Here is a 13,700-nt window from a genome sequence, read left to right as displayed (position 1 = left end):
ACTCACTTGTGCCTTGTGAACATGACTGTCTCATTCCAGAGAACATTCTAGTCTCTTTTTTTTCTGGTGAAAAACATTATATAAATCGGTCAGCTGGGTGCAGCAGAGCCGTACGAGCCGTCAATGAGCTGTCAGAGAGGAAGTGCCTGCTCGTGGTGACCCCCCCCCCCCCCCCCCCCCCCGCCTCTCACCTGGTGGGGATGAGGGGTGAAATCCATGCCACACTGCATTCACTTCTAAAGCGTGACACTCGGAGCGCTAGACAAGGCTTTCCCGCAAAGGCACACACAGCACAGGCGTAGCCAATGCTAGAACATTTGTTCCAGTTTTGTTTCTATCCTACCTCATTCAAAAAGATAAAGCCCCTATCCCCTCCAGCACACACACACACACACACACACACACACACACACACACAAACACACACAAACACACACACACACACTCACCGTGAATATTAGTCTACCTTCAATAATAAATTCTAGGATGCTGATTTTTTACTGTGATCAGTGCGACACACCAGAGTGGATTGGAGGTCCAGTACGAGTCAGCAGGGGAACCATTCTGCTAAGGGTTAGCTGTGATCTGGCGTGTGCCACCCCCATGCCTATGCGAGTTATGTAAATGTGCGCTGCCGAGGAGAGCAGTGTGCTATAGTTGGACCAGAGAGCTCTATTTGTGGAAAATCAGCTGGATGGACTGCTGGAATCTGTGTCACACTTCTGATGGCCGGATTTTGCTGTGTGCAGATTTTAGATGAGTATGAAAGGTGCAGTGTATGTGTGTGTGTGTGTGTGTGTGTGTGTGTGTGTGTGTGTGTGTGTGTGTGCGTGTGTGTGTGTGTGTCTGTGTGCACGTGTGTGCATGTGTATGTTTGAGTGAGTGAGAGAATGTGAGTTTGAAGCGGATTGGACCAGAATGGCATTCAAAATCCCAACATTATTTAACAGCCCAGTGACCTCATCTGAGCCATGGAGGCACAACAAAGCCATGTTGTCTGTAGAAACAACTGCTTATGACATCTGTCTGCAAGGTCATTGTATTTTCTGTGGCTCAGACACACACACTCACACACACTACCACGCACACACGCACACACACACACGCACACACACACACATATATATATATATCACACACACACTCACACACCCTCACGGGTTTAACACTTATAAGAACCAGTGGCTGAATGGACATGTGACTGGAATGAGGACTGTCTAAGGAGGCGTGGGCCAGCGCTTGGCTGCCTCGCTACATAATGATTCAGACCTGAAAAAAAAAGAAAGTAAAAAACCGTTGCAGTTTCTCAAACCTGACACAGGGCAACGGGCTGTGACCCAGTCGGCAGTGCTCACTCAGGGGTGGGGGAGAGGGGGGTGAATGTGGGTCACTCACACCCAAAGTGCTGTCACATGTCCCGCCGACTCGTATCACACTTCCAGTCACCCTGCGCATTATGTAACGTGTTATTGATTCCTAAGTGCTCTGAGAAAGCACAACTGCAGTTCGCCTATTACCAGAACGCTGGTGTTGCAATGACTCAGGGTTCACATTATAAAATGCAACGGCTTGGTCTAAAAAGACCCCTGTGCCATGCTTTTCCCTCACCCAGTTGAGATAAGCAGGTCACTAGAATACATTTAGAGGATAGTTTCCACCAGCTGCCATGGTGGGTTGATCAATACTCTTCCACAGGATGGAATTGGACTGTATGCTAATTTGTGGTATGCTTTGCTACAGGGGTAACCAGGATGATTTAAAAACTATATGTCTGATTGGATTATATGCTGAGCCATGTAGTCATTCAGAAACGTCATTTAGGCATTTGAATCCTACGGGGAGACATGGTGACGTTGTTTTTCAACCCGTTGTGTCAAACGTTTGCCTTCGGCTACTCACAGGGGGCACGTAAGATTACGAGCTATTGCAGTATTCAAATGAGGTCTGTTTTGAAATCCTGAAAGATCAGTTTGTCCAAGGAGAGCGTGTTCCATTGCATGAACAAGGCTAATCATATCTGCAAAGTAGGCCTTGGCCTTGCGTGTGGAAACAGGGAGATAAATGCTTCTCAAACTTTCATCCCTGGTGCCTGCGGGGCAGGTCTGTTCACAGGCAGCGGGGGTCAGAGTCCTCTGCACATGGAGGCTGTGGCACCAGGACTGCAGAGAGGAAGAGGCCAGTTATGTGCAGAGTCTTGACAAGTCCAAAGGGGAGAGAGGGTTTTTTTTAAGGGGGGGGGGGGGGTAAGGGTGGGATCAGAGATCATGTACAGTTTCCATTCACACCCCTATCTCCCTCACGCACATGACTTGGGTCTTTGCATACAATACGGTGGAAACTGTTGCTACTCCGGTAGTGTCTGGTTACTCCTCATACTCCCCAGAGAAAAAAACAAGCTCCAGCCAGACAACAAGCACTATTATGAAAATGAAAATCAACTGTGCCACTGCTCATATTTTTAATACTCCGTGGTCACAGGTGTTTGCATTGATATGTTAAATAAATGCATTGTTGTATACTATATCTATAAAATGTTGCACTTACAAGTAACCATTATAAGATTTTAAATGTCACATAAGCTTGTGACCACAAAGAATGTGCATGTGCATATTGAAATATGTGTTACAGTGATATGATACTTTCTTTCCTGGTGGTTTGAAATTATAACCTTTAAAATAGCTTGTTAGCCATCAATTACCCTCTCGAATATATGGTTAAGTGAGGGGTAAACCATGAGATTATCACCTTGTGAGCTGTCAGCCTGTTGGCCTTGGGAGTTGGCTGCCTCCGGGGCCAGACAAAGAGGTAATTCTTGACTCTCCTCCCCTAAGCCCAGGCCAGCGGGAACGCAGAGGAACGCGGCACATGATGTAAATAGAACCAGTGCCTTGTCACTTAGGTGTTGCCTTCGCCGACTGTGGCTGCACTGCTGCTGGAAACAATGTCCGCCGCTCAGCGCACGCCCCAGCAAATTTCCAGAACCCTCACCAACACCCTCAACAACCCCCACCCCCCCCACACACACCACCACGCCCACACCACCACTACCACCACACACCACTACCTCACCCTTCAGGCTGCTTTCTCTTCATTAACAAGTGCAGCTGTTGAGGCCTTTGTGGAAATGTAAGCAAGGTGGTGTGTTCATGTGATATCAAAAAAAATATCTAAAATGGCCTGCGGGGTGCGATCAAAACTAGGCCTCTCTCTCTCTCTCTCTCTCTCTCTCTATCTCTCTCTCCCACCCTGTCAATTTACACTGTGTCACAAGAACAGTGTGTTCTTCCCTGCTGGAGCCAGGAGAGTGTCAGTGAATCAGTGCATCTGAAAACCAGCCGAGCGCTGCAGCTCACTCGTGCTTGCTGCTGAGTCATGGGTCGTCTGCCATGGACTGGAAGGGTGTGTCCCCTCCCTCTATGGAGCAAAAAAAAGAGGAACTTCCCAGTGTACTTTGAGTTTCCTCGAGTCACTTTGAGCTGAAGCTACATTCGCAGCATGGGGGTCTGTAAGGAAGGCAGGGGGGTTGTGGGACCAGCTGTTGAAATGTTTTTTTGGAAGCATACCACCTCTGCCTACCGTTACATATTGAGAGCTGGCTCTTTAAATTGCTGTTAAGTGTCATCTCGCACGCACTTGCCTTTGCTGAGTCACTGGGTTCAGGCTGGTTTTGTAACCTCCGCCCAGCGGGCCCTCTCATTGGCTTGAGTACTCATGCGGCCGTATGAGTGGTTGGCTGCCAGCACCACTAATCAGCTCCGTTTTTTCTCCAAAAGGCAGCTCTTAAAGTTGCAGCAGCGTCTTTTGCTGCATTCCATTGTCTCTAAACTGCAGAGGTGATTGGGTGGGGTCAGCCAGTCAGGAGATATTCAGAAATGTCACCAGAAGGAGAGGGGGAAAAGCAGGGCTTGTAAGGGGATGCAAGACACAGTGCTGATCACATCAGCAGATTACGCAGTAAAAAAACCCCCAATGGAATCAGGTCAAATGGTGCAAAAAAGCAGTGAACGCATAACAAATCTCTAGAAAGTATGTGAATGAATCAAAATGAATATCTGTAAACATCAGATTCATTCATTATTTCATATTAAATCTATTTTGGGTACAAAATGCACAGTGCAAGGTACCAGTGCACCAGTCTTGCATCATGCTGCACCTGCATCTTGGCTCCAAACCCCCATCTACTGAAGCTGAACCAAGGGAAATCTTGAGTTTGCATTGCATAATGCATACTGGTTGGTACCCAGTAAAGTAAAGTAATGCACACAGCACAGGGTGGCCTACACTCCCACATAAGCCTCAAAACAATGTTCCCCATCTCCATAAAGACCGGTTAAAATCTCCCTAGTCCTTAGCTACCGTGTGGAAGCCATCTGGAAGATTGTTAGGTGTATGTATGTATGTATGTATGGGGCTGTCATGTCATTATTACCTGTGCAGACCTTCATCGGGGCAGCGTCTTGCTTGCCAAAAGCTGTGATTGATTCCTGGAATCCATTTAAAGAGTGGGATTAATGTGCCCTCAGACACCGGCGCTCTCTGCAGACTGGATGTTCGCTACTATATTTGAGCTGCGTAGCAAAAGGGCTGCCACACCACCTGAGCCTGAGCCACTCTTTAAGTGCTTGCAGAGGACAGTGTGGGAAAGCATGCTGGAAAAGCTCAATTAATATGAAGAGTGGCACTTCATAGAGTATGCTTGTATAAGAGGGAGTATTACACAATTGGACTGACTAAAAGAAATGAAAGAGGCATGTGTGTGATCTGAAAAAAAGATAATGTGATTAGATTTACCACATCATACCACATGGATATGTGTGGACTATATTATGTTACAAGAAAGATAGCTAAAGATAGCTAAAGAGGTGATCATGCTCTCCCTGAACAGTGGGGTACTTCATGAAAAAAATACATTTAAAAAATAAATGAACAGTATGAGGATGAGGAATGTGTTTGTAGACAGCTATATTCATAACACCAAAACTTAGGGATGACTCCTGTGCATTCTAAAACATTTCAAGATGAAGTTTACAGTCTTTTTTTCCTGTTTTCAACTGGACTTGGCTTCAGTGCAGGCCCCAACAGACAAACTGCTAGGAATTACAGCCTCCTGTCTTCAATTAAGCTCCCACATAGCAGCAAATATTTAGCATGCCTGAAGTAATAGCCACAGTGTTTCGCTACACGGAGGCCGGAGTCGCATATTTTCACTTGATTGTGAATCGAGGGGCTATGCAGCCGCCGAGGTGGTGGTTAATGTCCAAGGGTATTCCTAGACTGCTGTGCAGTGGGACCTCTCCTTGCTCTGCCGCAGAGATATGGGTGTGGGAATGTGAGATGCAGTGGAATGAAATAGGACACTTGGCCGTGCCAGTGGTAACCAGGCAGAAGTATGCCTCTGTCTTTGCCCAGGCCGAGCACGGAAGACACACTCACACGCTAAAGGCTGCTTCGGGGCTGTGGCCGGCCGGGCCGAGTGAGCTATTTCCTGGCTACTTAGCTGCAGAGCACAAATAAATAAATAAATAAAACAATGAAATGGCTGTGAAGAAGAAACATGAATGGCAAAATAAAGCAGCGGAGTGCTACATATACTTTTACACATGCTGATAGATTATTCTTGAATGAAAGTTTTAACATTCTGGAACATTCACTCAAAAACACTATAGCAGTTTCTACACTTCAACTCCTCTTACATCCTATTCCTAGTTAGATTGTTGGATTCATTGCTTTAGGGCCTACTCTCCTTTACATGGTTTGGGGTACCAGTTAAACTCATCACTTTTCTGTGAAAGGCATTTCCTTCTGACAAGTGCTCACATATTACGGTATATTTCATTGAATTTTAGATTAGGTCTATAACAAATAATGGGTGCCATAATTTGTGTGGTATGGGGTACCTATTAAACTTGTGACTCTTCTGAGATAGGCATGTGATAAGTGTTATGGCATGATACATCAAATGCTTGCAGATTATAGCCTTTAGATTATACAAATCATGAATGTTCATTTGTGTGGTAGTCTATTTTACTGTGGCATTAGTAACTGTTGTGCATGTTATAAACTTTATGTGCTAACATGTCACGTCAACAATTGCCATCACCCTCATTATCATTCACTCTCCTGGGTTGCTATTTGAGTCGTGAAATATGTCGACAGACAAATGCCCAAGATTTTTATTAGGGTGAAAGCCTGCAGTTTAGAACGGAGCACTCTCTGAGAATGGCAAGAATTTTCAGATTAACAAAGAAATCTGTACTTTCAGCAAGACCCCAATTAAGGTTTCCATTTACAAAACAGCACTTGTTAAAAGATGATAGCACACGTTTATATGCTAAAAACACATCAGAAACCACAAAAGCACTTATTGCGCTCTGTTACAACCAAGCAAATGCACAGCTCTTAATATGCATATTTATGAAACTGTTTTAAGGATGAATTACTGAAGGCCTATTTTGCAGACAGGACAGTAACATTTGCTTTTGTGTTGCAAATAAGCAATGTTAACGAGATATCGCACCCTACACAGGTAGTTTAGGACTATTTATTGCCCTGTGATGCATAGATGGTTGTTATTTTTTCGTCACTGGTTTTCAATAAATAAAAACTGGCATCTGATAAACAATAAAATAATTTCTTAACACTGAAGTATTTGTTTGGGATATTAACCTGTCATTGCTACCAAACACGGTAGTTCTCGTGCCGTGAACTCAACTCTCAGATGGTGGAGTCTTTTCATTTTATGCAATACTATAGGTCAATGGCGAAACGCCTGTCGACTGCAGGTCATTTGATTGGCTGCTCCTACTTTATCCCCGCCTGCCAGCGAGAACAGCATTGGTGAAACGGCCTGACATTTCAGATCAATAAGTGGTGGGCGTCATAGCTGTTCTTTGACGTTAGAGTTTGATTGGTCAGCTGTTGCATTTGGCGTCATTGCACTGCCAGCTGATCGAAAAGAGAAGCCGGTATGAGGGGAGTTGAAGTGAAGATCCGAGAGTCGTCGACAAGCTGGAAAGAGTGGTGTAGATGTGGTATCTGGGTAGCATCTCGTTCTATCGATTTTGTTGCACTAAATTGTAGTAGATAAGGGAATAATTCTGTGTTACTAGTGGATATTATTTGGGTTGGTGGGTTTTGGCTAAGATGGGTGTTTGGTGGGCTATTTGGAATGTCAGAATTGATTTAGGGTTAAGGTGTGGCTCTCTGTAGAAGAGAATATAAGTAAAGACGGAAATCTTTGATTAGAATATGTCCAGATTACATTTGATAAAGAAATGGGGTTGTAGGCTATTCGAGGTTTAGACATTTGACTTGGTTTTATGTGAACTGTCGGTATCGAGTAGGCTAACCTTTTTAAAGGAGAGGAGGCATTGGATTACACAGCATTAATCGCTGGATCGTTTTTATGAAGTTAACGTTTCTATGAATGTTGTAAGTAACCATTTTCTGAAATTGCTCATTTAAGCGTTGTTAAATGGTATTATGATGGGCTATTGCTTAAAGACTGCAAGTTAACATGCAAACCACTGACGGACTGAATAATTGAGAGTTGACGGAACGATATAGGGCGTGTGCGAGCAGTGTAGTCCAGTCGGACGATCTTCAGCTCAGAATTTGAGGATGTCTTTTAGTTGTTTGCACGATGGAAAACCACATGAACTGAAAGCTTTTTATCAAGTTTCTTTTCGCGAAAAAAGGCAAGTCATTGGAGGATGTCACAGCAAATGGTGAGTAGCCTATTCTACTTTCCCTAAGCATAGTTCAGTAAAACTTTTCACTGACCGTAGTTTAAAGCAACAGTATTACACATAAAATGCAACACAATGTTATCCAAAACAACTTCACTGCCAATAGATCAATGTTGCGTAGCCTACTATTCCAGTTTCTTAACAGCGGCTAGACGATCTGGTCCAGGCCAAGGCTTTTAAAATGCGTGCAACAGGAAAAGCCGTAATAGCATTAATTTGATCGATATTAAAAAGTGGGCGGCGCTTCATTTGAGATATTAATTTAATAATATTTTAATTAGGCCTAAGATAGATAATTACATAGCCTACTAAATGTTTTTTTCTATGTAGGCCTATTAGGCGGACAAAAATGAAACGCGCTTTATTAGGTGTCTAGGCTACTCTTCTTTTTGCCTGTGGAAATTTATGGAGTAGCCTAGATCATCCCTAGGCCATAGGCTAGCCTACTGTTACTTTTGGGGTAATGAGATAGGATGTAGCCTAATGCCAGTTTTCTGTTCTCTTTAAACTTACTCAATACAGCTCATTATTCGACGAAGACGTCATATTGACAAAATGGGACAATCAACAAACTTATAGCCTACAGTAAGCCTATCCTATATGAATAAATAATTATTGGACTTAGCTGGTCGGCCCTAGGGAGGCAACCTTTCCAGTCCTCTCCGCGAAATGAATGCATGGCAAATTCCACCAGGCCCCACCCTGTACATTGCGATATAGATGAGCACGTTCTGCTTTCCCATTTTTCCTTTTCTCTAGACGCTTCTCATTTCTACTGTCAATCGTCCACTGGGACTCTCATTTTGTTTTCTCCCATATACAGTTCTCGTGGGAAAACGTCAGTATTTTCTGGCTGGTTTGCAAGATAGAATCAAGCATCAGGAGCAAGCGAGTCACGGTCGTCCTCTCTGCCAAAGGTAAGAAGACACCTTATCAATTTTGTCTATGATTTACTGTTTTTGTTTTTCTCCTCCTCGATTTCCAGAGTGTTCTACATATTTAACAGAGCACTCATTCATGTATAATTACTGAAATGAATGGCTACCTTTTGATTAGCAAGGTAGACTATTGGAAGTTGCTCCCAAAATGGTCCCAATATTGTTGGACCATTGGTGAGAGCATGTTCTTTTCTTTTTAGTGTCTTGAAATTGAGGCAGAAATGATGTAATTTAGCAAGTGTTTACAAGCTCCCCAACTCATGCTTATGCAACCATAGTTTGAGGATTTCAACACTCAAAAATGTAGTTTCGAGTTGCCGCATACGTGAAACCCTAAAGAGAATTTGGTTTTAGTTTACCAAATCAAATCCTGCTGAAACAGAAGTTTCTCAACTTTGGAGTTTGTGTCATATGTGCCCCCAATACCCCCCCCCCCCCCCACACACACACACACACACACACACACACTTTGACTACACCTGACCGTATTGCAACATGGGGTTGGGGGTGTGTGAAACTAATGCAGTTCACCCAGAAGCGGTTGTGAATTGCCGTCAAGACCTCCAGGATTATGGTGAATCCTGGCAGCCGGTTGCCGTGGAATGCCACCCTGTTCGTTATACACAGGGGCCCAATTCTATGCCCCCACGCCTTGTCTCCTCTGCGACGTTAGCACTTCATCCGTATTCATGGATGTGATTGGGCCAAAGTTTGCTTCCTGGCCTGCTGTGTGCGGCAGGCAGCTTGGATGAGTTGCAGGACCCTTTTGGGTTGGTTCCCACCCTCTCAAACATTTGAGTTGGTGCTGTGGAGAGATTGTTGGCACTGCACCACCCCAACACCCAGCTCTGCCGCCCCCATTCTACCCTGCCACCACCCCTCCCCCCCTCCTGTGCCACAGCTCGTCGCTCTTTGATGAGAAGGCAATACAGTTATTGAAAATCAATTGTGCCCCCTGTCACGGGCCTCTTTGAATTGCAATGACTTAATACAGCATCCGCTGCACCGGCCAAGAATGAGAAAAATGTGAAGGGCAAATTACATATTTTCAAGTGGAAATATGGCCACTTAGACAGATGAAAATACAATATACGTACACGACATGTATAGCTATTTTTCCACACCAGTCAAGAGCACAGTTTTAAATGGCTGCAGTTAACAGGGCATATCAAACTTTTTTCGGTCTCTTAATTCTTTTCAGATTTAGGCCTCAATCACACTTGACATACTTATGACACTCAAAAAATGAATAGGCCTGCCTCGCCCTGTTGCACGTCATATATTTTCATTCAGAGTTGGGAAAACAAATGGCCTGTCCTTTTTGCTAGATGCTTAAAGGACAGTGTGGAGCCGCCAGCCTTCAGTCTTATCCTCTATTAATGTTTGCTGTGTGCTCCCACTGTCTGGCCATGTGTCTTGTCTCGCCAGCGGCACTCGATTAGTTTAGTCTCACCTGCTGCATATACCGTATAGATTAATGCAGACATCCAAGGCTATATGTCTAGAGTGTAGTCGCCCAGTCTGCCTCTTCAGGCGGTATGCATTTGTGTGCGTGTGTATATGTCTGTGTCACAAGGAGAAATCGCTGCAGTGGCTTGCGTGAGCGAGTGCAGTTCAAGGCCTGTGCCGTCGCCCTGTTTTTCCCTCTCGTCCAGCTGCAGATATCTCCCAGAGTTGTTTGGTTTGGTGTGGGGCAGAACTCCCGCAGGCCCCGGGTTTTGTCAGTGCAAAAACACTCAGAATCCGCCGTGAGACTACAAACTGGTTCAGTCGAATACTTTGATTCCCTCTCGGCTTGTTGAAAATGCCTTTGACAAAGAGGCCTTTCCGGGCATAGGTTAGTGAAATTCTTGTGGATTGTAGCCACATTTTGAATTCCTTCTGAGGTGATCCATTCCTTTGCCGTGCTGGGATCAATAGATGCGTATTGGCCTTAAATTAAATGCTATAACGCTCAGACCAGCTGGTTGGCATCTGCATACGTTTTTTACGAGCGTACTGCCTCACAGGTCATTGGTCGTTGTTTTGTAAGAAATCCTCAAAAGCATTGATTCTGGGCATTTTTTATTACAACTGTATGTAAATGACGACGCTACAAAAACCCTTTCTGAAGGGAAATTCTGGCTTCCATTTGTCACGCAGTGTGTGGAGAACAGACAGTGTGTGGGCTGCGGGGGTGTAGCTCTCTCCCGGCCTCTCTCTCTCTCTCTCTCTCTCTCTCTCTCTCTCTCTCTCTCTCTCTCTCTCTCTCTCTCTCTCTCTCTCTCTCTCTCTCTCTCTCTCTCTCTCTCTCTCTCTCTCTCTCTCTCTGTGAAAGCAGTTTGCCTGCTTTGGCAGGGGGCTGCAGCGGCTGCCGTTCTCCTCTGATGGTGGGAGAGGTGCAGTGTTCTGACACCCTGTGCCTTTCGCCCACACCATCCCCACCAGTAACACCCCCCCCCCCCCCCCCCCCCATCTACACACACACACACACTGCTTGGTCCTGGGGGGCCTGGGTGTCAGACAGACATCCAGATCCAGACCAGGGCTGAGCAGGCCGATCTGTCCCAGAACAGAGCCACCCCCGCTGGGCCCCCTGTCCTTGTCCAGGCTGGGGATGGAGGGGCCCGGACTGGATCCAGCAGCACCAGCTGGCCTAGATCAAACCTCCACGTCTGGCCAACGCTACATGCCACCACCACTAGCCAGCATAATGTAATGTAATGTCATTCAGTGTGGGCATGACTGCACTTTCTTCTCTGCCCACCTGTAGAATAAACTGTTGATATTTGGTGTGTGTGTGTGTGTGTGTGTATGTGTGTGTGTGTGTGGTGGGGATTGTCAAACAGCCGAGTCGCATACCTCGGCCTTGCCAGGCTTGGAGACTTGTAGCTCGAGCAGAGCGAGTGTGTTTCCTCAGAGTGCCTGTCCTCAGGGAGCTGTGTAATCTCCCTTGATTAAATGGAGTGCAGGCTTTGTGTTTCACACTGCCTTGTAAGTGACCCAGTTTAAGTTTTTTCGGGCTATTGTTCCTCATGGAATTTTAACCCACCCCTAAACACACACACAGAAACCAACAATGTAGATCTGCCTGCCACGCAGTTGGAGACTCTTGCTGGCTCAGGCAAGGGTTGATTTCTCGCTTCCATTTCTCTGTCATCTTCTCTCTCTCTCTCTCTTTTTCTCTCTCTCTCTCTCTCTCTCTCTCTCTCTCTCTCTCTCTCTCTCTCTCTCTCTCTCTCTCCTCTCTCTCTCTCTCTCTCTCTCTCTTTCAGTCTTTCATTTTCACCCATCATTTCATTCCGCTTGCATTCCCTCACTGTGCTCTGTGTGTCTCCTTCCTCTCTCCCTTTCATTTGTATATCACCCACTCTCTCATATCTCTCTCTCCTCGCTCTCTTTTCATCTGCTTTTTGTCTATCTATTCATCTACCTATCTGCATCTCTCCTTCCTGTATCTCTCCCTGTCTCTCTCAGCCAGTGCACTGCTGGTGTGAATCAGCACAGAGCACAGCAGAGAGAGGGAGAGAGAAATACAGGGAGAGATAGGGGTCAGTCTAGCAGGAAGTAGCTTCTCTCCTCTTCCTCTTCTCTCCTCTCCATTGCTCTCCCCTGCTCTGCTCTCCTATCCTCTCCTCTCTTCCTCTTCTCTTCTCTTCTCTCCATTGCTCTCCCCTGCTCTCCTCTCCTCTCTTCTCTTCTCTTCTCTTCTCTTCTCTCCATTGCTCTCCCCTGCTCTCCTCTCTTCCTCTTCTCTTCTCTTCTCTTCTCTCCATTGCTCTCCCCTGCTCTCCTCTCCTCTCCTCTCTTCTCTTCTCTCCATTGCTCTCCTCTCTTCTCTTCTCTTCTCTCCATTGCTCTCCCCTGCTCTCCTCTCTTCCTCTTCTCTTCTCTTCTCTTCTCTCCATTGCTCTCCCCTGCTCTCCTCTCCTCTCTTCTCTTCTCTTCTCTCCATTGCTCTCCCCTGCTCTCCTCTCTTCCTCTTCTCTTCTCTTCTCTTCTCTCCATTGCTCTCCTCTCCTCTCCCTCCTCTCACCACTCTGCCTCGCTCTGCTCAGACGGTATGAAGGGCCTCAGCAGGCGGAATGGAATTTTTACCATATGTACCAGGCATCTACGGAATGTGTGGCGCAGGGACCTGACCAGAGGAAAGGCCTTGAGAACAGGAATGGATCGGGGGGGAGGGGGGGAAGGGGGGGGGGGGGTGACAGAGAATGAACAGCAGAGAGAGAGAGAGGGAGGGAGAGGTAGAGAGAAAGGGAGACACTGGGATGGCTAGGCTGCAGGAAGAAACCTGTTGAGCATACTTCCATGTAGGAGCAAATGGCTGTAGGGTAAGTGATGGCGCTGAGTGCTGATTTCTGTCAAACCTTGTAGTTAAAAAGCTGCTTGCAAAAAAGGTTTGGGTTAGTGCTTGGTGTTTCCTGCTGTTGTAATGTCAAGTCCCAGTACAAATCAGAAATGAGGCATTAATGTCTTGCTATTGTGAGCAGATGCTCTTAATCACACCACTTAAGCAATAATTGCTCTCGGCCGTGGATCTTTGTCTTGAAAACTGAAGCGTTCGCTGCACCTGCCATTCAAGCCAGGCTTCAGAAGACAGCAGAATTTCCCATGTTTGATTTTTTTCTTTCTTCATTTTCCACTACATTTATTTTTTTTTTTGTCTTTGAACTGAATCCTCCACTGTAGTGTAGTAGTAGGTGTACCGCAGAGTTTGACCGCAGCTGGATGGAGCGAGTGGAGGCGGCGGCTTGAGATAAGGGAAATCAAGATGGAGATCTTACAGAATGTCTCGTCTAGGTCATCCTAATGCGCTCGTGATCTGAGCGTGTCATTTCTACCCGTAGGTCGGGCTGTGCAAAGTGGTGAGCCTGCGTGAGTGTCTGTCCGTCTGCCTGCATGGCAAAGCTTCCAGAATGTACTTCTGTGGAATGCAGGCTTTGGCCCGGTGTTATAACCACTTCAGGACCAACAGGAATGCAAGGGGAGGGGGAGGGAGGGACTGGAAGCCACTGAAATCATAGCCTGACTG

At 46.0% G+C, this 13,700-nt stretch overlaps 1 long non-coding RNA gene across 1 annotated transcript in view; it reads left to right on the top strand.

Moving 5' to 3' along the window:
* The first annotated feature begins 6,994 nt into the window (after window positions 1–6,994).
* LOC121684412 overlaps window positions 6,995–13,700 on the top strand; it is a 16,348-nt gene continuing 9,642 nt past the window's right edge. Inside the window, exons 1-2 of the long non-coding RNA XR_006023125.1 lie at window positions 6,995–7,727; window positions 8,572–8,665. This is a non-coding gene — a long non-coding RNA (uncharacterized LOC121684412). The remainder of the gene's footprint in view (window positions 7,728–8,571; window positions 8,666–13,700) is intronic.

The sequence above is a fragment of the Alosa sapidissima genome, chromosome 15 (assembly GCF_018492685.1).
Source record: "Alosa sapidissima isolate fAloSap1 chromosome 15, fAloSap1.pri, whole genome shotgun sequence".
Classification (NCBI taxonomy): Eukaryota; Metazoa; Chordata; class Actinopteri; order Clupeiformes; family Clupeidae; genus Alosa; species Alosa sapidissima.
The sequence above is the reverse complement of the archived record's forward strand: the minus strand, read 5'-3'. Positions and strand labels throughout refer to the sequence as shown.